A 24,016-nucleotide genomic window follows, 5' to 3' on the forward strand; every position below is an offset into this window, starting at 1 on the left:
TTTCCAGATGTTTCTTCTGTACAAATCAAAATTCTATTCCTGTGTTCACCATATAGTTTCACCCCTAATACCTAGGCTTGATTTCTAGCTTTGTAAGGGAATGCAAATAAATGTGAATACTCATGCTCTTTGGGGGTGCTCAGTGTGTGAGTTCCCTATATGTATATCTCTGTATATTTGTGTATGGTTTATCGCTTCTAACCTTTACTGGTACCTAACATGGTGCCTTTCAAGGAATGTTGTGATATTGTGAAAGACACTTAGCTTATATCTATACTATTATAAAGAAAATATTTTATTGTTGGATGTGTCCTCATGTATGTTATGATAATGTGTCATACAGCCTTAATTTTTAAACTAATTTTCTTAATTAATAGAGGAGAGTGAAACCATCTCTTTTTCGAAGCCTTCTCTGACTCCTTCTGTCTGGAGTACACCCATAGCACTAGAAGTATGCCACTATTAATCCACTCCCCAGATTGTTTCAAAATGTCTATTTATGTTTTGTCTCCCACAAGTGCCTGCCAGTTTTTCTTTATAGCCTTGGTCTGCCATATTGACTGACACAAGGTAAAACCTCAGTGTTTGCTGACTTATAATGCAATGCGATAGTTTCTAAGACAGAGATAAGCCCTGTTTCTTTTTGTTTATTTGTTGTTGTTTTAAGTCAGTCTTGTTCCAGAGCAACATAAGTATGTTATCATATGAGTTAGAGATGTGTGCCTTTTATGTTCCTAAAAGAATCCCAGCTTTGTTCAGATAGACATTCATCCCACTACAGCCCTCATGACTCAAGTGAAATGGTGACATTTGCAGCTGTGCAGCCATGTGATGGTTACTCTAGTAGGCCAGTCTCAGGAAATTCATCCTTCTTTCCAGAGAATGATTTTGGGAATCCATAACTAAATCCCAAACACTCAGGACTTTGGGTGGGCTATTTATTAATTTAGGGAGGTCAGCCTAATTGGATAGGAAGAAAAGATACCTCCCCCACAGTTAGCAGACAGAATTCTTTTCCTGTCTTGCTTACTGTGCATGAACAAGGAAGCACACTGCCACAGTTGCTGCAGGCAGTCATCTTGCTACCATGGAGAAAGTTTTTCTAATAATAGAATTCACACATAGAGGAGGGGAGAGCTGAGGCGATAGCAGAGAAACAGAGCTGGATCTGCGTATATAACACACCTGGAGACTATCCCACTTTTGACTTAGATTATGTGAAAAAATGTCTTTCTGTAAAGACTGTTGGAGAAGTGCTATCTCTTACTTATAGCCTAGGTAACAAGGTTAAAAAGTTTCTTATCTCCTCCCTTTAAAAAAAAAATCGTTTATATCTGTTGATTTTTTCCCTGTAATTCAGGCTACAATCACCCATAACACATTCAGCTATTCCTTCTCTCTACCCACTCATGCTGCACCTCAAAATTTCTGTTCATATCTTTTCTCTTACCTTAAGGCCTACTGACAATCGCCTTTTGGTTCTCAACTTTCCCCAAGTGACTTATCAAGACTCCTTTAGAACAAATAAGTTCCTTCTCTGAGAGAAATTTCAGTGCCAGTTGTCAAGATGTTACAGTTTTCACATTTCCTCAGTCTTCCCATCACTGAGGATGCAGGAGACTACAGAATCCTAGAGGCAGTATAACAGTGGTTAGGTGCTCAGATCTGGAGTTAGTCTATTTTGAAAGGTTGACCTCACTACTTAGTGACCTTGGGTGACTTATTTAACCTTGCTAAACCTAAGTTTCATCATCTGTAACAGGGGTAGGCAAACAATGGCCCACAGGCAAACTCCAGCCTGCTGCCCGCCCCACCCCACACCTTTTTTGTAAATAAAGTTTTCCTGGAATACAGGTACACTTATTTGATTATGTATTGTCGCTACAGCTTTTGCACCACAATAGCAGTTGAGTAGCTGTGATAGACTGTAAGGCTGGCAAAGTTAAAAATATTTACTATCTGCCCCTTTACCAAAAATGTTGGCTAACTCCTGATCTACAAAATTATAGTGTTGGTAATAACCTCTAGCTCATAGGATTGTTGTGAGGCTCATCCGCATAGATAGTTAGCAGGGCAGCTGGCACATATAGACCTTCAATAGATGTTAGCTGTCATTATTTTGTTGTTAATAATAGTAATGTTCAGGAAAAGGTCAGTGCCTGCAGATCAAAAGTTATTTGAACAAATAACCTCAGCATGTTTTGCAGTTGAGGGGAAAGACTGCCGTGAGGACACATGATGTAGTTTCACTGAACAATATTTATTAGCAGCTGGGTGAAGAAAACAATATTTCTGGAGTCAGTCCCCCAGGTGAGGTTAAATATAATTAGAAGCCTGCATAAATATATTTACACCACCCCAGTGAGACTGAGATACTTTGAAGCTTATTTTTCATCCAGTGGAAATAAATGTTATTTTAAAAATCATAATTCATAGCTATTGTGAATTCAATAATAACAATTGTGTATGGTGCTGCTTTAGAGGAGAGTCTATCGCTAGTGTTTGGCCAGACAGTGGAACAATTAATAGAATCCCCGTTTCCCCTAAGAGGTTTATTTGTCATATCAAAGTTACTCTGGTCTGGTGCAACACAGATGGTGTTGTGACAGCACAGAATGATGAGTGCCACATTGTTCCTTCTAATGATCTTCTTCCACTCAATTCATCTTGTTCTGCAGGCTTGGATCTCTGCTACATGATTGTTTTGAAAATAGGGGGAATCAAGTAGGGAGAGTCAAAGAAGATGCTAAATCCTTTTGCTATTTTTTGTTTTTTTTTGATTGGTATGTGGGTCCAGAAAGTACTAAAACATAATGTAGACTTGAAAAAAAAAATCACCATCTTTGTCCCATAAATTAAAAAATACTTTAGGGCTTCCCTGATGGCGCAGTGGTTGAGAGTCCGCCTGCTGATGCAGGGGACACAGGTTCGTGCCCCAGTCCGGGAAGATCCCACGTGCCGCGGAGCGGCTGGGCCCGTGAGCCATGGCCGCTGAGCCTGCGCGTCCGGCGCCTGTGCTCCGCAACGGGAGAGGCCACAACAGTGAGAGGCCCGTGTACCGCAAAAAAAAAAATAAGTTCTGCTAAACTAATTTAATCATCTCTATGACATAGTGCTGGGTATGATAAAGAAAAGCTTTTATACATAGTAATAAAAGGATATATGGTTAAGTTGTGATTCTCTTCTTAATTCACTGTTGAAAGGATGCAAAACTAGTTAGAGAATCAATGAAAGGATCAATAAAAATAGTGTGTCAGTAGGGAAAACAAGTTCAAATAATGAAGAATATTAAATCCAAAAGCCGACATTATGATAATATACTATTAACATATGCTTTGATTAAAGTTGATGGTGTTGACAGAGTAGAAATAAAACAAAGTTATATTCAAATTTACACTTTTCTGAAGTTTGCTGTATGGCTTTTCACTTTTTCACATTTCTGTAATTTCTGCTTATTTAGATGTTGAATTAAATGCCAAATGGAAATTTCCTTCATCCTGTAAATTTTCCCTGAATAATGGGAATAATTGTAAAAAGTTTAGGACAGTTTTTCTCAAATAAAACTCTTAGGAACATTCAGCATATATGTAAACAATCAATTTTAGATTAATGATGTTTCAGCATTTTAAAAGTAATATTTAAAATTGGTAATTATATCAACTTCATATTCATGAGAAAGATGATGACCTTTCACCAAGATATGCCTATTAAGTTTGATAATAGTTAGCTTGAGCTGCATATTAGATTCCTCATCCAGTCAACTTTTATTCTGTATTCTTAACTAAAATAGAAAATCTTATCTCACAATAAGGGCATTATGAGGCTCTAATTGTTAGATCATTCTGGATATTTAAATCAAATTTCCTCTGAGTCAATGAAGCTTTTCCATTCAGAAGTCAGATTCATTAATTCATTCTTTGTTTACTTTCGGCTCTGGAACGGCTGTTCTGTTGTTGTATTTGGATGTTGTTTGTAAATTGCTTAAAAAATTTTTTTTAATCTATTTCTCCAATTAATGAAAAAAGAATTAAATGTTAAGAAAGAGTGAGACTCTCACTGATCTCAGAAATTCTCCCATTTTGTTTTTGTCTTCATCAATAAAAATTGTGATATTTTGGTGCTAAATTGATGGCTTTACGTTCTTTAAGATATTGAAGATATCCCTGAGATGTACCACTGAAGCAAGCCATATGTAATCATTTAAATGTTTTTCCCAGGCATTATTATGTCGTGAAGTGTTTTTCATCTCATACCCTATTTTGAATTTGATAATACATTTTTCCTTGACTATCAGTATGCTTCAATGTGGAAGGTTAGTCATGTATTTTTTGCCAATTTCTTCACACAACATGCTGAAAGACATATATGCTCAGTAAATGAAATGTGATTAAAATGAAAGTTTTCACAATTTTTTTCTCTGGATGTGACCATGTGCTGGATTGGCATTCAGGTATCACTTTAAAAAAAAATTGTTGAGTAGTGGTTTTCCTTATTAGACGCAAAAACGCTGCTCTGTCAAGATTAATCCCAGCACATATTTTCTAGTGTACACTGCAAAATAAAAATATTATCCCCTGTAGCACATTTTTCAGTAATAAGCTATACAAAAGATATCAGTCACTTCTCCCTTATACTGCAAATAGCAAAAAGCTTATTCACATCCTTTGCATAGACATGGTCTTGCCTACTGCAAAATGAAATATGCACATAATATTTTAGTAATTGCTTTTACACATTATATGCCGTGGATATGTGTGTGCAACTTTTAGGCAATACCTTAAAAGGTAAGCACTCTCTTCTCTTTGTCTGGGCAAAGGGGGTGTTAGTACACACTGCTGGGACTTAAGAGATGGAATGGTATGTTTAGAAGGGTAGAAGCCTCCTTCTAGCCCTGGATTCTATGATCTTGTTGATCAGTTTTATTTATGTCTCTTACAGTAGCTTAGCTGTGCTCTAATTAATATAAACACCAAATCTCCTAACTGAAAAAAATTTGCATCAAGATCAATGAATCTAACTGTATCTATATTCATAATCATTAGAGAAAACTTCTTAATACCTTTGAGGCTCAGCTTTTTAATCTGTAAAATATGGATGCTAACCCCTACTTCACATGGTGGTTATGAGGATTAAATGGTTTAAAATACATAAAATGCTTTAGCATAGTTTGTAGTGCTATGACTAAGTACTCCATAGATTTTAACTGTTACTATTGAATTTGCGATTTAGGTACTTTGGGTCATCACTAAATTAATCCTTAATTGATTATTCTTATGAATAAATATTATATTTAATTAAATAAGTTTCAGATAACTTTCTTGTTGCTTTAACTCATTTGATGCTGGGGTATGCATTGGCCTGGTTCTTGGCCTGTCAAATAGATATATCGCCAACTAGCCAATGCACTCCTCAACCAGTGATTATGGGTCCCTTAGTTCCTTCAGCTGAGTTCTTGTCTTTCTGTGTTTTATGTGTTAAATTAAATAATGGTTGTAAATTGATTGGTATATATATAGTACTCAATAAATTATTATTATTATTCGCAGTTATTATTTACTCCTCACTTTAGTGATGAGGAAAAAAATTTCAAAGGTGTTAGGTGACATATTCAAAGTTTCTTCCCTCTTTGATATATTTTTTTTACCCTCGGTGAAAGTAGAGCAAATCAAACTGCTTTATGCAATAAGTGATTTGTCGAAAGGATTTATGGTAACTAACAGAGCCAGTGGCAATACCTGACCACTCAAGTCTGAGGAAAGATAGAAAATTGAGACTTTCTTGGGACTTGATGGCCAGCAACAAAGATCCTAATGCCATCATACTCTCTGTCTCCCTCTCTTTCAAGAAAATTACGTATTCCTAGAGTTATCAAATATCCAGTTTCTTAATACTGGAAAATGTTTGCATACTTTGGGAAAACTCCAATCATGTAGATATTTTATATACACAAATAAGTAATATTTTATAATTATCATCATGTAATGTTCTGGCTTGATGTACTTTAGTATTCTTACTGATTTTCTTAGCTCTTTGCTGTATCCTACTAAACAAATTCACTGGAGAAGAGAATATGAAATGGAAATCTTAGTTTTATTGCATGTAAGTTAGATCCAATATTTACAACAGCACATAGAACCAATCACACTATTGCAAAATTATTTACCAATTACAAGGAGTATGCTTCTTGACACCTACAGATTAGTGTTGAAGTTTTTTAAAGCAATTAGCTTTGTCCATAAATCATTTTTAAAAGTATATTGTCATCTTTTTTTAAGACATTTGAACTTTTGGGCAGTTTTTTACTAAAGACTTGCTGAATTAATTACAATTAAAATTAATTTGGATTTTAAATTCCTCAGGGAAGGCTTTGATCAACACTTTCATATAAAAGTGTCATTCATCATACATTAACATAAGCATAGTCGTTAGGAGCTGGACTCTAGAACTAGATGCCAGGGTTTGAATCCTGATTTTGCCACGTACTAGATTTATGACCATGGGAAATGACTTAAACTCTCTGAGCCACAGTTCCTAACTGCAAATCAGAATGATAAGGATGGCTACCTTGTAGAGTTCTTGTGAACATTAAATGAGTTAGTATAAAGTCCATAGAATAGCGGTCACTGGTATGATTGTTATTCTATAGAGGTATAATTAAAAAATAATTTTGACTTGTGAATACAAGATACTTCAAGAAAACTATTTTAATAGTAAGTCTTAAATCTGAGGCTTAATGCCTTCTGCAGTTTTTTAAGATGTTTGGTCTAATATTTCTAATATGGCTTTTTGGATTCTAATTACACATATGTTAGAGCTTTTCACCATATTTTATATTACTTTTATGACCTTTTTTGTATATTCCATCATTTTCTCTTTATACTTCAGTGTAGATATTTTCTACTGGACTGTTTTCTAGCTCACTAATCTTCATTTTGGCTATGTCTCTCTAATTTGCTATTAAATCAATTTGAGTTCTTAATTTCAGTTATTGAAATTTTATTTGGAGAATTTTCATTTGGTTCTTTAATACATTTTCTAAATGTCTCCTGATTTTCCAACTTTCATTTTCTTGAATATGTTAATAACACACATTTTAAATTCCATAGTCAATAATTCCAATACAGATATCCACGACTTTTGGAAAGTTTACGCTACTTCACTTTTATGAAAGATCTAAATTAGTACCTGTTTTTGCTAACAGAAAGAAATCTGAAGAGGGCTTTTACTTTTACAAAAAAAGGCAAAAGGGGAAATAATGCTCAGCATTTGTTTTGCCATTATAAAGGCAGCATGTGTGCCCAGCAGCGAGATTGGTATAGCCAAGTTCCTTCCAGGGAAACTACACTCAGCATCTCAGCATCAAGCTGTGTCTGTGAGCTCTGTGCTTTATCTCAATTTATTTTGTGCATCCATTAGCAAGATGTGTCCTAAGGTAACTGCTTCTTTGATTTACACCATTTTGGCTTATGAAAGTTTTCATAGGAACGCTCTACTTTTGGACAGTGGGGGAAACCTGTATATGGATCTTTTGTGGGCATGTTTCTATTATCTCTTTTTTCTTTCTCTTTTTAGTATTTTGATCTTATTGTCTAGGTAATTTTTAATTAAATGCTGAACACTGTAATCAATACATTTTGGTGCTATTTATGGCTCTGAATAATCTTTTTTTTTTTTTTTTTTTTTTTGGTGGTACGCGGGCCTCTCACTGTTGTGGCCTCTCCCGCTGCGGAGCACAGGCTCTGGACGCGCAGGCTCAGTGGCCATGGCTCACAGGCCCAGCTGCTCCACGGCACGTGGGATCCTCCTGGACCGGGGCACGAACCCGTGTCCCCTGCACTGGCAGGCAGGCTCCCAACCAATGCGCCACCAGGGAAGCCCTCTGAATAATCTTATCTTCCTTCAGCGAGAACTTACTGCTGCTTCTGGCAAACTGTTAGGGAATATGCAGGTAATATTATTTCAGTTTTTCTAAATGTAGGACGACTTTTAATTAGCTCTTCCTCTACAATATAGCCATTCAGGGATCACAACAGGAATCTTGGGGTGTTTACTATGGTCCTCCTTGGTGCTTCCTGAACATTCAGTCTCCCATGAGATTACTCCAAGTCTGCTTAGCTTCTCAGCCACGGCTTTCTGCTCCCCTGCAGCTTGGACATAGGCCACAGCTTATGAATCAGCAAGTGCTTATTGGGGAAAAGAAGGGGCAAATACCAGGTTTTCATGCATCTTTTTTTTTTTTCCTCTGGGATTTTGGCCCCCAGATTCTTCTGCTATGGTGGCTCTCTAGTGTCTTCAAACAAATTTTGAAAATTATATTTGGCTTTTCCAAATGTTCTCAGTGGAAAGGTTGGTATAAAAATACCCATCATCACAGCCATGTGTGGAAAAGCTAGTAATCATTCTTTTTTTTTTTCTTGGGCTGCTTTGGGTCTTCGTTTCCATGCGTGGGCTTTCTCAAGTTGCGGCGAGTGGGGGCTACTCTTTGCTGCAGTGCGTGGGCTTATTGCAATGGCTTCTCTTATTGGGGAGCACGGACTGTAGGCGCACAGACTTCAGTAGATGAAGCACGCGGGTTCAGTAGTTGTGGTGCGTGGGCTCTAGGGCACACAGGCTTCAGTAGTTGTGGTGTGCAGGCTCAGTAGTTGTGGCGCACAGGCTTAGTTGCTCCATGGCATGTGGGATCCTCCCAGACCAGGAATCAAACCCATGTCCCCTGCATTGGCAGGTGGATTCTTAACCACTGCGCCACCAGGGAAGTCCCTAATCATTCATTCTTGAGGAATCTGTTTGGCTGCCTTAGGTACTGCCAAATTCCTCTTTTACTTGCAAAAGATTACTGCATTTTTCCAGACATCTCTTGCTTGCGTGTACACATAGACTTTCACCTTCATCTTCCTTTCTCTGACTCCTAACTTTAGCCCCTTGTTTTTGGGTACCTATTTCAGGAAAATCATGTAGTGCTAGTGTTAAAACTACAATGAGAGAAAAAAGCCTGTAAATCTTAATATGCAAAGAGACATCAAAATGAATCATTATCATCAAATAAAGCCTCTGTAAAATTCTATAATGTCCCCAATCTGAATCTCCACAAATCAAAATCCTTGCTTATCTCCCCTTGTTAAATTTAAGTTCTCGTTCAAACAGCAGCATTCAATATAAAAGTTAATGGTAGAATTATAAAAGCAAATATTTATTGAATAAAATGTTGTTTAAGGTATGGGATCAGAATTTTATTACAGTACTCTCTATTCCTCCCTGCCCCAATTATTTGATGCATACTTTTTGCCCTATTAGGAGACTCTATTACTGCCTTTTTGGAGATTTTCTCTTTCAAGTTGTCCAGACAAATGAGGTACTTATTCAGTCAAAAGAAGTCAGTGCTACGTTCAGGTGTCAGGTGGCCCTTTTCTTCTAACATGCTTGAAAACTTAAACATCATAGATGAACACAACCTTGTCTACTTTGTGATGAAAAACTCGGTGGCTCACATCGCTGCACTGGCCCCGATAGTTGCACCCCATTGGGTTCTGAAGATTATGGAATTTTAAACTTAAACTCTTTTTACTAAGGCATAGTTCTCAAACATTGACATTGAGGGGAATGGAATTGACCTTTCTTTATCAACTTTATAGCCTTAGGTGTTAAGCTTCAGTCCCCGGTCCTGACTTCTTCTTTCTTCTATTGTGGTTCCTTTTGGAGCCTCTGTTTCTTTTCACCATTAGCAGTTCTCTCTTGAGACCATCTCAGTCCATCAGAGCTAATGTTAAACTGGAAATTAGGGCCAAAGATGTGATTCCCTTTCTCAAAGTCTCCTCACCTCTATATAAATTTCCCTCAAGAACCAAATCTGAATCAAAATGTTTGCAAGAGACAGATTTTGTCAGGTCACACAGGCTCTTGTTCTATACTTCCCTGGGGAATAGAAATAGCTGTTTTTGTAATTGACTGTTTAATATAGAGGCTGATTAGGTATTTAAGAATTGGAAAGATCTTCTCTATAATGATTTTGTGTTCATCTACAGTATAACTAATTTAGCAGTTTTTCTTGTTCAAAAGTATTTTTCAGTTAGACCTGACTTAGATCATTTTAAGATATTTCATTGTGGAAGAGGAATGACATGTACACAAATAACTATAAGTCAGTATGGGAAGAGTATTCTAAAAGTCATAGGACAAATATACACTGGAAATTTGGAGGATAAAGTGGTTACTCTCTACAATTCATTTTAAAAAATTAGCAAAAAGGCTTTACCTGGGAATTAAGCTTTTGTGAGCTGGTTTGGGAATGTGATCATTGTATATGCAGAATAAACATATTATTAATGCATTCCAAATCACTGATGTATAAGTAGACTTCAGTACCAGTCCTTTGTAAATTGGGGACTGCCTGAGTTTCTGCTACCCTTTTTTTTTTTTTTTTTTGGCCCTTTTCATGTTTTGCTTTGGAAACTGTTTAGAGTGGGGTAAATGAATGTGAGAGAATTTGGTACTTTGAAGAAGGCAAAAAGACATCTGATATGTGAATTACTTTGTTTTGTGGGAGTAACATTGTAGTATTAAAGATTTTGCTTAATTTACACTCAAACATTCAGGAGTTCATCCATTATGGAAGGTGTGGTATACCTGCTCCCTGTTAAGGATCAGAACTAGCTATAATACACCATGTCGATTACTGCCAGTGGGGTTTTTTCCCCTTTTTCTTTCATGTGTTAATGAAAGTAGCTTCTGATCCCTGATGGCTATTTATCACGGATTGCATTTATTTCTCAGTGTCTTAGTTCTTATTATAGAGAACATCATTGGAAAGACATCATACTTTCATAGATGACTAATCTGTGATTAAGATAGATCACCCATTGCTTCATAAGTAACATCTGGCATCAAAGATAATTCCATTGACTTGAAATCTCATAAAATGTAACATCATTAGATTGAAGAAAAGACTATCATTCTCTCTGGCTATAATGAACCATTCCTACTAGAAAGTCACACAAAGGTGCTTTATAATTTTCCCCAAAGATCTATAAAGTGGCAAACACATTTTCTGGAGCTATCCTGGAAGTCTGCTTCCCCATGAAAGCACAATTAGAAAAAAGGTGTAATTCTGAGGCACAGATCATGCTTTACTGAGTAGCTTCGAATTTGCTAGTACTTGTTTTGCTGATCTATAACCACATATACTAACAACAGTGGAGACAGTTGATTTCTAATGAAAAATGTGTTCCCGTAACCAATATAGTCCATAAACATTATCACTTTCCCTGCAGATAATAAACTTAAGTGAAAAAATTTATACAGAATTACATCATTGATAGTTTTAAATTGATGAGAAAGCTTTACAGTTTTCTTGGAAAAAATCAAGCATTTCTTTTCTTCCAATTTCTAATGATGTCAAGTCAATGCTGGGAACTTTCCTGAGTTCATATTAGGTAATTATAGTTTTAACCAAAAAAGGTTAAGTATTACATTAATTAAAACAATAATAATAGGTTTTAATAGAATAAAAATCAGGAATATTTTCTTTAAAGAAACTTTTCCTTGATACAGAATTTTAATGCAAAAATTAGATATTTTCATGAGCTTAACTTGTTATAATACTGATTGCTTTATTGTCTTTGAACATTTTTGCTCACACTGTCTTTTCTATGGCAAAATAAAAAAATTCTGTTCACAGTTTCTCTATGAAAATAATAACATTTTACAGGAGTTAAAAATAATATGTACTGAAGGTGAAAATGCTAGTGTGACTTGATGGTTAACATACTCTTCTCATTTAGAATACATAAGTTTAAAAGTTCAATAAGTTGAAAAATCTGTAAGTGATATATAGAATTAATACACAACACACAACTTTTGAAAGCATGTTCTATTTTTATGTAATGTATTTTAAAATGTTGATTTATCCTTCTCTAGGGAACAGGTACAGTATCAAAAAGCATGAGACAGTTGAATTAATTCATGGTACATAGAAAGTCATTTCTGTAGATACTAACTTTAATTCTGATTACGTTATCACGAAGAGTTTTCTATATTTTAAAATAAATAACTGCAGAAAAGATATTATTCATATTAATGTGTCTTTTTCTTTACCAAAGAATTTAGATTTCTCTAAATTTTGGTTACTTTGCCTGTAAAAGAAAACCAAAACCAAAATCAAAATCGAAAAAAACAAAAATCCAAACCAGACTAGACTCTAGTGCTCAACTGATTATAAATGATAACTGTAAGAGGTTCTCTCTGACTGGTATCAAATAAATTCCTTTAAACCTTTTTTTTTTGCCGAATGATGTATTTAAAAATCAAAAAAAAACCACACCCTTTTTTTTGGTGAATGATTTATTTAAAATACAAAAGAATTTATGGAATGTGCAGCTTGGTTTTAAATACCCAGTGGCAGTCCTTGAAGGGAAGGGAATTAGCATTTTTTAAGTAAGGATTGCTTGTTGCTCTGGCAGTTGCTCTACATATACATTTTTTATTCCTTTCTTTAATTCTGTGATGCATTTTACCTGTTTGGACAATGGGGCTCAGAGAAGTTAAGTAAACTGTTCAAGGTTACATAGCTATTTCATACTGAAATATATTTCAAATATATAACTATCTAACTCAAAAGACCATGCTCTTTCCATTTTATCACACTAGTGACAAAATTGTTCAAAATCAATGGTTGGAGAAGTCTACTTCTTGTGAATATATAGATCAGCTGTCAGCACTAGTTAGACCTGAGGTTAGCCTTCAGTTAAGTAGGCTTTCTATGTGAGGAAAAGCTTTTTGGATTTAATATATTTTTGTTAAATAGGAGAAATGAGGCCCTTTTAAGAGTAAGAGGGGGTGCCAATAACCTGTTAGTTCAGAAACTGTGAAGTGTCTGATGATCTGCCACAGTTTATACACACACACACACACACACACACAAACAATAACACAGAAGAACAAAAGTTTTCTGGGTCAGAGAGATCTTTTTTTTTTTTTTTTTTTTTTTGCTTACAACAAAAAGCATCAGCCAGAGCAATAACTTGCATCAGCTTCTCATGTTCCCAGGGTGAGATGATAAGTCTGATATTTGTCTACATTTGCAGTGGGCTGCACCACAGAAGAAATCCCAGTCTAAGGAGACTCTAAGCTTTTATAAGGGCTATTGGTGATGTTCTCATCTTCCATTCTGGGGAGAGACACTCATTACCTCTCTGGAGTGCAAGAAAATCTCTTCTGGGGTAGCAAAGGAAGGCATTACAAGATTTATTGCCCTGAAATGTAAGCAAAAACTCCAGGAAGGAAAAGCCTTTCTCCTTACTATCCTGGGATGTCTCTAAATCTCTCTGGAGGATACATCATTTTCAGCTTCCATAGTCAATTATGCACTTTGTTCAAAGGCCTAGAATTTGCAAGAATTCAAGAAATTCAGGGGAACTTTCTTAGCCCTAAAAAAGCAGAGCATAAAACAACAGCTTAAGTGTACGAAGTCTGTTTGAAAGTGTGATATTAGGAAGCAGTAATGAGACACAGGGAATGAAACAGGAAGGAGGGGGAGCCAATAAAAGGTTATACTATGAAATGCCTCCTTGTGGCCTTTTGGAAGATGCTCCCTGTTCTTCTGAAGGAGGTTGACCTTTTTGTTCTTTGTGGCTCATGGTGAAATGGTAGTTAGTATGGTGCTAAATTACATCACATCGGTTCACATCTTTTGTTGCCTCAGTTCCTTTTTTTCCCTCACCCTCACTTCCAGTGCTTGCTTACATGTCCCCAAATAAAGCATTTTTTGCTGCAGGCTCTATTTGCTAGAGGATTTAGGCTGAGACAGTGTGCTTTGTGATTTAAGAAGAAACACTTCCACAAACGTCATCTTAAATATATCATTTTAAATTTAAGGTTTTTAAAAATCAAAGTTAGATTGTGAACATTAAATAAACTATTATATTTTTTTAAAGTGTTTACGTGGATAAACAGCAATCTCCTGCTCTACTGCCTCTCCAGTTCTGCGTATTCAGTCCACAGAGGTAGTACTTTCCAACTCTTTATCAATAACTTTTATTATTTACTTAAATATCTCTTTCATATGTGTATGCAGTTTTAGAAAACACCAATTTTAGGCAGTATCTATTTATTACTATGATATTGAGGGGTTATCACTTTTATAGCACTCAAGCTTATCCCTTCTGCTTATCCCATCACATATTTGTTTTTTGTTTGGTTAATAATTGCCTCATTTTTCCATTTACTCAGTTTTATATATACCTATGTTCAATTTTTTCCCAGGATTTTCCAACATGATCTAATAAATACCAATGATAATATTTCCAAACTCTCCAATTTATTAAACAATCTATTTGTTCCATTTCATTTTCTTGGCAACCTCCTCTTTCAGACCTCTACCCCTCTGCTCTGATCTGAAAGAATTACTCTCTAGAATTAATGCACAAATGTCATCCTGGTATTTTCCTTAGTTTCTCTCCTCTGCTAGATATCTTATTTCTTGAATCTTATTTCTTCTTATTTCTTGGTTTACTCCTTCATTTGGTTGGAGCACATTCTCTAGATTTCTAAAAAAGGAGGTAAATATTGGAAACTTTTTGAATTAGACTGCTTCATAGAGCTCATGTAGGTTCAAGATTGGAGAGAAAGATTTGCATTTGGCTCAAATTACTTTTACTTTGATTTATACTAAACCAGTAAATGATACTGCAAAAATACATGAGTTGAAGTATCAAAGAGAGACTGTTTATGGCCCAAATTGTGCGCAAGGTTCTGCAGTCAGTGCAGCCGGCACATAGTGGACAAACCTCAAGATCATAAATACTACAAACTGGATGTTTGCTGCTTTTTGTTCCATTAGATTGGGAAGAGGGGCTATGTCAGCATTCAAGGGTCTGCCTAATGCTTTTTTTTTTTTCACTACTGGGACATTTGGCCATGGCTAAACATTCCTTGTGTACGTGAAAATGTTTTATTTTCTCTGTATGCTTGATTGATGGTTTGGCTGGATGGGACATTCTAGATGAAAATCATTTTTCCTCCCAATGTTGGATGCTTGGCCTCACTGCCTCTTAGCATCCAACATTGCTCTTAAGTAATCCAACGCCATTCTTACTTATCTTCATTTTTATTGTGTCATTTTCTTTTTTCTCTCTTAAAATATTTTGATCTTCTCTATAACCATTAAGTTACATCACTTGTGAACCTTCTACAGCCCCTTGTCCACCTCCACTACTACAGTGGTAGCAGCTGCAGGGGTAGAGAGGAAGGCAACTTTCTATTTAGTAGATATTTATTATCTGCCCTTGGCTCCCTTCAGGTACTTTTCATACTTCAATAAAGAGACTCTAGGTTTCCCTTTCTCCGTTGTTTCATGTCACCAGGACTGTAAATTTCAAAGCAGATCTGTATTCCAATTGATTAAAAGAACATACCTGACATGCTTGATAATGAAATCCAGAGATGACTCAAAAGTAAAGAGTTTAGGAATTATGAAGGTGACTTATAAATGGACTGTTGGTGTGCATTGAGCCTATTTAAAATAAAACTAATGCCAAGTAAAAGGGAGAATTATGGTTAAAGAACTGAATACAAATTTATAAACATTGAAAATGTGGAAATGATACACAAAAATCAATAGATTGTGTGAAGGAAGTTTAGGAATTCCAATCTAACCACTTTTTGTATTAGGAAATAGTAAGTGGGTAATGTCTCAGTCTAATAAGTAAAGAAATAATGGTTTGAGTACAACAGGAATCCATTATAAGAATTCAAATCTGATAGTCTCATGTGAAAGGAAAGATATCAAATTATTGATATTGTTACATCCCGCTCCTTTTAAGGAAGAAGTATTTATTTCTTGTTGTATTGGCTAGTATAATGTATTTGAATAAAGAATCCAGGTTATTGATGAGAAGAAACGTAGCAGGTAAGAAGGTGGCCGTGGCAGTTTCTGATATCATTTGATATAGATAGAAGAACAGAAATTTCATGAATTTTTACCATGTAATAATTTTTTTCAGAGACCAATAAATACTTTAATTGCTTTAAAATTATTCTTATTTTTATTGGTATTTCCTAGAATGACACTTGGTGCTGTGACTGGGCTACAAGGTTGTTTAACTCTATGTGTTGTACATTTGTAAGTGCTCGCCTACATACTTTGTAAGATTACACTTACCAGTTTGCATATACTCAGTATTTTAAGAGAAAGAAAAGGGGAAGTGAAATGGTTTGTTAACCTCTTCAGTTGAAAAATTAAAACACAAATCATGGCCTGAAGCAAGCTAGCTTTCATTCTTTTTCAGTTTTCCCACCAGCCACTCATAGGTCTTACTCATCCCTGTTATAAATACAGGTCTATTTATTTCCTGTACAATTGTAGGGTAGAATTCATAATATCTCAGAGTTTTAGGGTACCTAGAAGCTTAAATGACTTGTTCAAATTCCCTCAGGTAGTTAATAACAAACTTTTGACTGAGATTCTTTGCACGGTAGTATACTATCTCTTTAAAGCTACGATTCTCAAATTTTAATATAAAACATTCACTAGGGAATCACTTGACAGTCTCTCAGATCTGGCTCAGACTCAGAAATCTGTCATAAGAAGTACTCCAGTTGTCATAATCCATACTTGGATATACATTGTTTTAAGGTTGTTTCTATTAAAGCAGCCCAGTGGTCACTTATCTTCACAAAATACTTGTATCAAATTGCTTTCAGACCTGATCAATAAAAGTGGAGGAATTTTTGTTCTAGTCCTTACAGAAAGAAAACATGAAATCTGACCTCACTGTGCTTTATTGTACAGTTTTCAGAAGTTGAAAACAACTAGTTATTGTCAAAATGAGTATCCAAAGTGGCTATTTCACATCATGGTTACCTTGAGTTAAACTCTTGTGCAGATCTTTAGCAGCTACTTAAATTTCAGTCTTAGAAACCAATCTCAAATTCCTTTCTTATATACAGTAACAACTTGTACATGAATTGGATTTCTGTATATTCCATCTGCAGCCTTATTTCATGTTTTTCTTCATCTGCATTATAAAACTTTATGAATCTGGGCTATAATACAACAATGTAGTTCACAGTCCATTGATGTTGCTTAAATCAGTCTTCTGAGACACCTGTATGGACATGATTTTGCAAGTAATGGGCTATTTCAGTTCTGCTTGAGCTGCCAGTGCCATCTCCACCCCAGCAACAGCTGCGTTTTACTGTTGTCATTTGAAATACATAAATAAAGGTGAGAACACTGATATTCCTTTTCATATTCTTTTCAGATAAATAATTAGGGTAAGTGTAAAGAGTGTTCAGTTGCTTCAAATGAAAGATGATATAAAATTTTTGAAAATTTTGCGTATTTTCATAAATTATAAATGCATTTATAAGCAGAACATTGTCTATGATGGTTCTGAATCACATTCTAAAAGTTCTCTGCCAAATTTTAGTAGGTCTTATTTTCAGCAAATTAATTTTTTTAAATGAAACAATCATATGTCTTATCAGTAACAAAATAGGAAATAACACAATACAAATAAAGTCATTGAGCTGAGGAGAGGATATAGAATTTTTCAATTCAGAGGCTGACAAACTATGACCTGTGTGCTGAATCCAGTCCACTGTATGTTTTTGTAAATAAAGTTTTATTGGAACTCAACTAATACCATTAGTTTGTGTATTATCTATGACTATACGTCAGCTATAACTATAGAGTGGAGTAGTTGTAACAGATACAATATGGTCCGGGAAGCCTAAACTATTTACTATTTGATGCTTTATAGAACAAGTTTACTGACTCCTCATTGAACCCAGCGGTTTGTAGCCTTCACAGAATTCTTGGGGATCTTTTGAAAAAATGCAGAAGTATAGACTCCGTACTTAGGGATTTGAATTCACTTGTCCTGGAGAGAGGTTTAGAGCTTCCTACATAATTTGAATGTGTAGCAAGGATTGAAAAACACTATCTGGCCTCTACAATAAGTTTACATTCTTCCCAAAGTACATTACATTGTTCTCAGAAAGTAGGGGGCCAATAAGAAACACTCAGGTTTGTCAGATTGGTCATGATCTCAGGTAAGGACAAACTCAAGATGACTTTCTTCTGTTTTTTGGTTGACAAAATAAATGTTTCACAAATGATCTGACATGACTTGAGATGATCCTAGAGAAGTTGAACACCATGTAAAATATATTTATTGTTGCTCAGAGGAAGGAAAATTCATTTTGAGTAGAGGTGTCAGGGAGGACATCACAGTGTGTGTTTTGAACTGTGCGTAGATGCTTCAAATATGGATAGGATCCAATACTTCAGATAGGATTGCTGTAGAGATTGCCTTGTTTAAATTATTATTATTTTTTCTTTTCTACAAGTCTACTCTAAAATTCCAGAATCAGAGTTTACCCATCTTGGCTTGCCTTTGCCCAGTTCAATTCAACAAAATGTATTGGTCCAAGCACTGTTAAGTATTGAGCATATCACAATTAACAAGACAGACATGACCTTGCTCTACTGGAGCTTCTATACAGCAACAATACATTGTGCTAAACACTTTGATATGGGAAGGGTACCTTTTAGTCATATAGAAGAGTTCCTTACTCAGCCTTTCATGAGCTGGGACGCCTTTTCAGACCAAGTAAATTATAATTTGGGATCTTTTGAAAGATTGGTATGGAGTCGGGTGGAGGGGGCTGGTCAAAGCGAGAAGGATAAGAAGGATAAGTTTAAGCAATGGCAATAATCTTGGAGTGATTAACACAGAGTACTAATGGTAGACATGAATTTGGAGAGTAATTAGAGTTAAGATTTTAAGTGCCTTTTAAATGTTGTGTTGCAATGTCTGGACTTTTCACAAGATAATAGTAAATCCTAAAAGAGTTTTGAGTTGTAGAATGACATGATCAGAAGGCAAAACTATTATTCTACTTTTATGTGGGGGAAATATTCAAGAAAGACCATGTCTTGAGACAGAAAATCTTAATAATTGTCTGTTACAGTCTTTGAGGGCACAGAGATTGTGTCCTGTGAAGCAGGGTAGTGACGATACTGAAGGAGATAAACATGACTTTTAAAGGTAATTTGGAGGCATGAAAGATACAGGACTTGGAGATTCATTATATGTTGCATGTAAAAAGGGAGAAGAAGGAATCTAGGGTGACAGAGGGTCTAACTCTATCTTTGTTCAAGAAAAAAACATTTGGAGTGCCTGATATTGACCTATAGAATTTACTACTTCAGTTTTATATCTTTCTTACCTCCAATCCTGCTACTGAAATAACCATAAAAAAAGCTCTGGCTCTACTGAGACCACCAATGCAAAGTCAATTTGCTTCATGACCCTTGAGGAGAGGGTTGATTTTGAGGATTTCATTTTGTAATGGCTGGGGACTCACATTGAAATGATCTGTGACACATTCACAAGTATCTTAATATTGCAAGATATAAAAGGCAAGGGTATTTGCATACCTTTTCTGCCAGCTTTGGACAAGAAACCCCTTCACGTTAAAGATCCATTCATCCTTCCAAATGATCCCACTTAATGTATGACTCATATTCATTCAACTGCTCTACTTGGAACATTTAAAGGATCCGTGGGCCATTTACTTCTTTTAGAGTTTGTTAGCAATGCTATCCTGGGGATTTATGCTTCCTTTACCATGTTTTGTGAACGTGAGGTGGGTCTTTACTATTCATTTATCCTAGTCCTGGAAAGCCAGAGCAAGAATAAAAGAAAATGGTGAGGAAAGCAGTGTTTATATTTATTGTTTGTACATTGAGCATTGGCAAAACAGTATTCTGAATTCAAATGATAAATATTCAGCAAGGTATGTATCAGCTATAGAATTACCCAGTGAAAAGAGTAAGTTTTATCTACATTCGTATTGATTCCAGGTTTGTCGTACATCATTTTTATTGAAGCAGCACATGGCTTGCTATGAAAGCAACATATTCTTGCATTCTCTTGCTAACTCTCTTCACTTTGCCTCTTTGCATTTTAAAGTTTTCTCTTTCACTTAATAGCCAAACATTAAATGCAAGTAGGTATAAGGACTGAAACTGCGTAATTGATAAAATTAACTATCCTATTTTAAAAATGTAATTTCTTCTTTCCTTTGTTGTCTTTTCCTGTTAGACTGTAAAGCCCTCTGTAATATCACAAGTCACTTCCTCTCCATATGCTAATTTCTTACTAGTTTCCAATCATAGTAGATATTTGATCTGTATTTAAAATTTCATTGAATTCCCTTTTCCACCCACTCTCACACTGAACTCTCTTAAAAACTCTGTCTTTCTTTTAGTTGTCTTATGACTATGAGCCATTTTTTCTTTTTCTCTGCACAGTGTCACTTCTCTCACTTCCAAGTGTCTGAGGCTCCTGCAGAGTTAGCATTCTTTCGGTAGGTTTTGATTTACTTGAGTTTGAAGAAGTGTTGCTACCTTGAACCCACCTGTGCTTGGCATTGCCAAAAGCAGTAAAAGAGTTCCATGATTTCTGTGCATAATTACAGATAGTGAGAATACTTTTATCTTTAGGAAGTGTCGGTAAATTCTCCAATCAACATTTCTTTATTTCATCTCTGCAGGGAAATATACAAAAGAAACGGTTTCTGTCCTAAGAAGCTTTTCAGGGAGAAAATCCTAGGAGTCCCTTATTGAGAGAACAATTAAATGGCAAACATGATGATACTGACTATAGAAATAGCAATAGGTATTCAGAAAAGGAAGATAATTCTAGGGGGTGGAGTTATTGGAAATGCTTAATATCAAAGATAAGACTTGAGCTGGGAAATGAAGGATGAATAAAACTAGAAGACGCAGAGACATGTATAGGGTGGAGGTGGCAAGGTACTGAGGGAAGATAGTAGCTACTTCAAATAGAGAAAAATGGCCTAAGCAAACAGGAAAGCTAACCTCAGGTTATGGCAGAAACTCCACCTAGTGAAATCAGGTGTACATGCCTCTTACCACTTTACCCATGAGTGTGTCTGCCTTTCTGGACTGGAGAATGGGTTTGACTCTGTGTATCTTGTCTTGATTTGATAAACTAGAGCTGTATTTCCTGTATTCCTGATTTTAATTTTAATTTGCCTTTCTTTCTTCATCCAATATCCTGGGCTCTTGGTAGTAAACCAGACCGTGTTTTTGTTTTCTCTCCTTGATTTACCTTGCTGCTTTTGATTGATTTGTGAACCTGCACCATGCTCTGGTCCTTAACAGTGTAGCAGAATAAGATGAAAACTATGATTTATTTTGAGTTACTAAAGGGCTTTCACACTTAAGTATTTCTTTTCTCAAATATGACCTTTCTCTAGCCTGCTTTTAGTCCTGTTTATCATAAATTTTCAAAAGAAAGGTAATAAGGACCTACTAACAATATATTTCAAGGCTTCCAGAACCTTTAGTTATAAGACAGCAAAAAATTGAATCATCTTGCAAATGATGACTTTGCTATTCTGTCAGTCCATCAGCTCATAAATATATGTCATGCATGGTTCTAGGTCCTGGTCATAGAGAAATAAATACATAAATCCCTCAGGGAGCTTGCATGTTAGTGTCAAGAAAATATACACAGAAATAAATTGAATAATTTAATAATAATTTGATTTCATATGCTTATGGAGTTTGGAGGGGTAGGGAGAGGGAGATACTTTAGCTGAAATGTTCAATAAAAATATCTTTGAGGAAGTGATATTGAAGATGGGATGTTTCATTTGAGACAGAACAGATAAAAAGAAATTAGTCATACAAATAATTGGGAGAAGAATATATAGTGGGAAAGAGGTTAATGTAGTTAAGAGACAGAAATAAGGCCAGCATGCTTTGAATATAGTGGGAATGAAGATAAAAATAAAGCCTTGAATACAGTGAGAATAAGGATACAACTGAAAAAATGCATATGTTAATATTTTAGATTTCTAAATAAGTAGGTAGTTTTGTAATGCACCATATTGGTCCAGTTTTTATAACATATTTTGATGTGTTATAACATTTCTATTTAATTTTTTGCTTACCTTTATGGGTTAACTTTAGGTCAGATATTTTGAAAGACGAAATCAATTTCTAATCCTGTGACAGGATTCTGGCTTGCAGCAATGTCATCACTTATCAAAAATCAAAGTAATTTTTCTTCCTTTTTAATATTTAAAATGTGATAAAACTTCTCCTCCTTATTACATTTTCCAGCAGGCTTAAAGTTTATGATGTTATATGTAAGCAATGCTAAATGAAGAAAATGCTAATAAAATTTAACCAAGGGTTCATTTTATGTGACTACAAAGTGGATGTGTGTTTGGCTTCTCCTTTCAACATGGGTTGATGAACTTTGTAGCTTATCGATGTGTTTGAATCCTAGACACTTTCATTATTAGCTCTGTCAACTTAGACAAATTAATAAATTTTCTGGTCTTCATTTCCCTCACCTGTAAAATGGAGAATCATTTTATGAGGGTTTTATGGGGATTAAACGAAGAGATGAAGTATGAGGAAACACCTAACAGTCCATAGCACTTTGCACAATAAATGCTTGAGTTTATAGATATGAGCGTGAGTGAGTATGTATCTCCTCATCTTTCTTTAATGTTCTTTACCTCCTCATTTGTCCACAGAAGTGTTCTGCTCTGAATAACATGGTGTTGAACAACGTCAAAAGGATATGGATATTTGCATCAGAAAACTGTTTGGGGGTACATCTCTCTGTTTGGGTGATGATTAAATTACATGTTTTGGGGCCCGTTCCTACTCTTTTGTGGTGGTTTAGCCAGCCCTTCTCTGGGAGAAAGAGGTTGCCTATTTAATAGGAACATTAACTTTCTTCCAGGGCACTAAGGGATTTCTTTCTGCTCTGTGTTCTCATTTGCAAGCATCCTCTGAAATGCTCTTTTTACCTTGGCCTAGTGACAGAAAATACCTTAGGCCTTAGCTGTGGAATTCTCACCTGACTTCTCATTATCTTGCCTGCTCTGTGTTTCAGAGTCTGCATTTAGCATCCATTTCTACTCTTCCCTAACTTCCATGTATTTGGCCATGGAGAACCTAACCGAGTCTTAAGCTGGTCCTTACCTGCATTACTTGCTGGTGTTGTTCCTCCAGACATGATCTGCATCCCCGGGACCTTTGCTCCTACTGTGACTTCTACCCTCCCTGTTGGTTGTTTTCAATAATTTTTTTACTTTTGGATTTACTGAGTTGCCAGTGAATTCCTTTTCTACTCGCAAAATAAGTAGGGAAGGTCACGGAAATCAAGAGGAAACTGAAAATGATTTGTTAGGTGTTCCAAAATCGAAAATGGTACTGCTTTATTTATTTTATTAACAAAACTTATCTTACTGGGCCTACACTTTGAATTAAGTAATTTCAAATATGCTAAATTGTTTTTGACTGAAGACATTTTTTATCCTTTCTCTGTCTTTCTTGTGTTCAAAGCAAACAAAGAATAGCAAGTGTTTTGATTCATATCACCATCTTCAAAGTATTTACTACACACTTGCTCTTGAATGGTGACTTGCTTGTTTCAACAAGTTAAGTGTTGATTACCTTGAGAGAAGTAACCATGTCCCCCACTCAACCAAGTACAAAACAAGTGCTCAGAATTTATTTATTGAACAAATAACTGGATATATGGGAAAAAAGAAGCTTTCAATAGATACTTCATTATATTTACCCAGAAAGAAACCCAATATTTTCCAGAATATGATACCACCTCTCAGTGACACTTATGCCCTTTATGTGATGATTCCCTGTTCAAGTAGTTTAGGAGTTAGATATTGTATATATTTAACTGGCATTCGAATGATTCGGTTGCATGACTTGAATAAGATAACTAACATAGACCAAGTAGATATTTATTTCCAGTAATTAAATCATTTAAAAATGTTTAATATGTGCTTACGCAGATTTATTCAGTATTTCTAGAATTATTTGATTATGGCTATCAAAATTGGTAGCTTTGAAATTCATCTTTTTCATCATAAAATACAAACTAATTTAAAAATTGTAAGAAATCTATGGTGGGAAAAATATTTTCTGAAGTCAGGGTGTATGCTA

This window comes from Delphinapterus leucas, chromosome 4 (genome assembly GCF_059928025.1).
Source record: "Delphinapterus leucas isolate spDelLeu-1000000601 "Yukka" chromosome 4, BTC_Dleu_Yukka2, whole genome shotgun sequence".
Classification (NCBI taxonomy): Eukaryota; Metazoa; Chordata; class Mammalia; order Artiodactyla; family Monodontidae; genus Delphinapterus; species Delphinapterus leucas.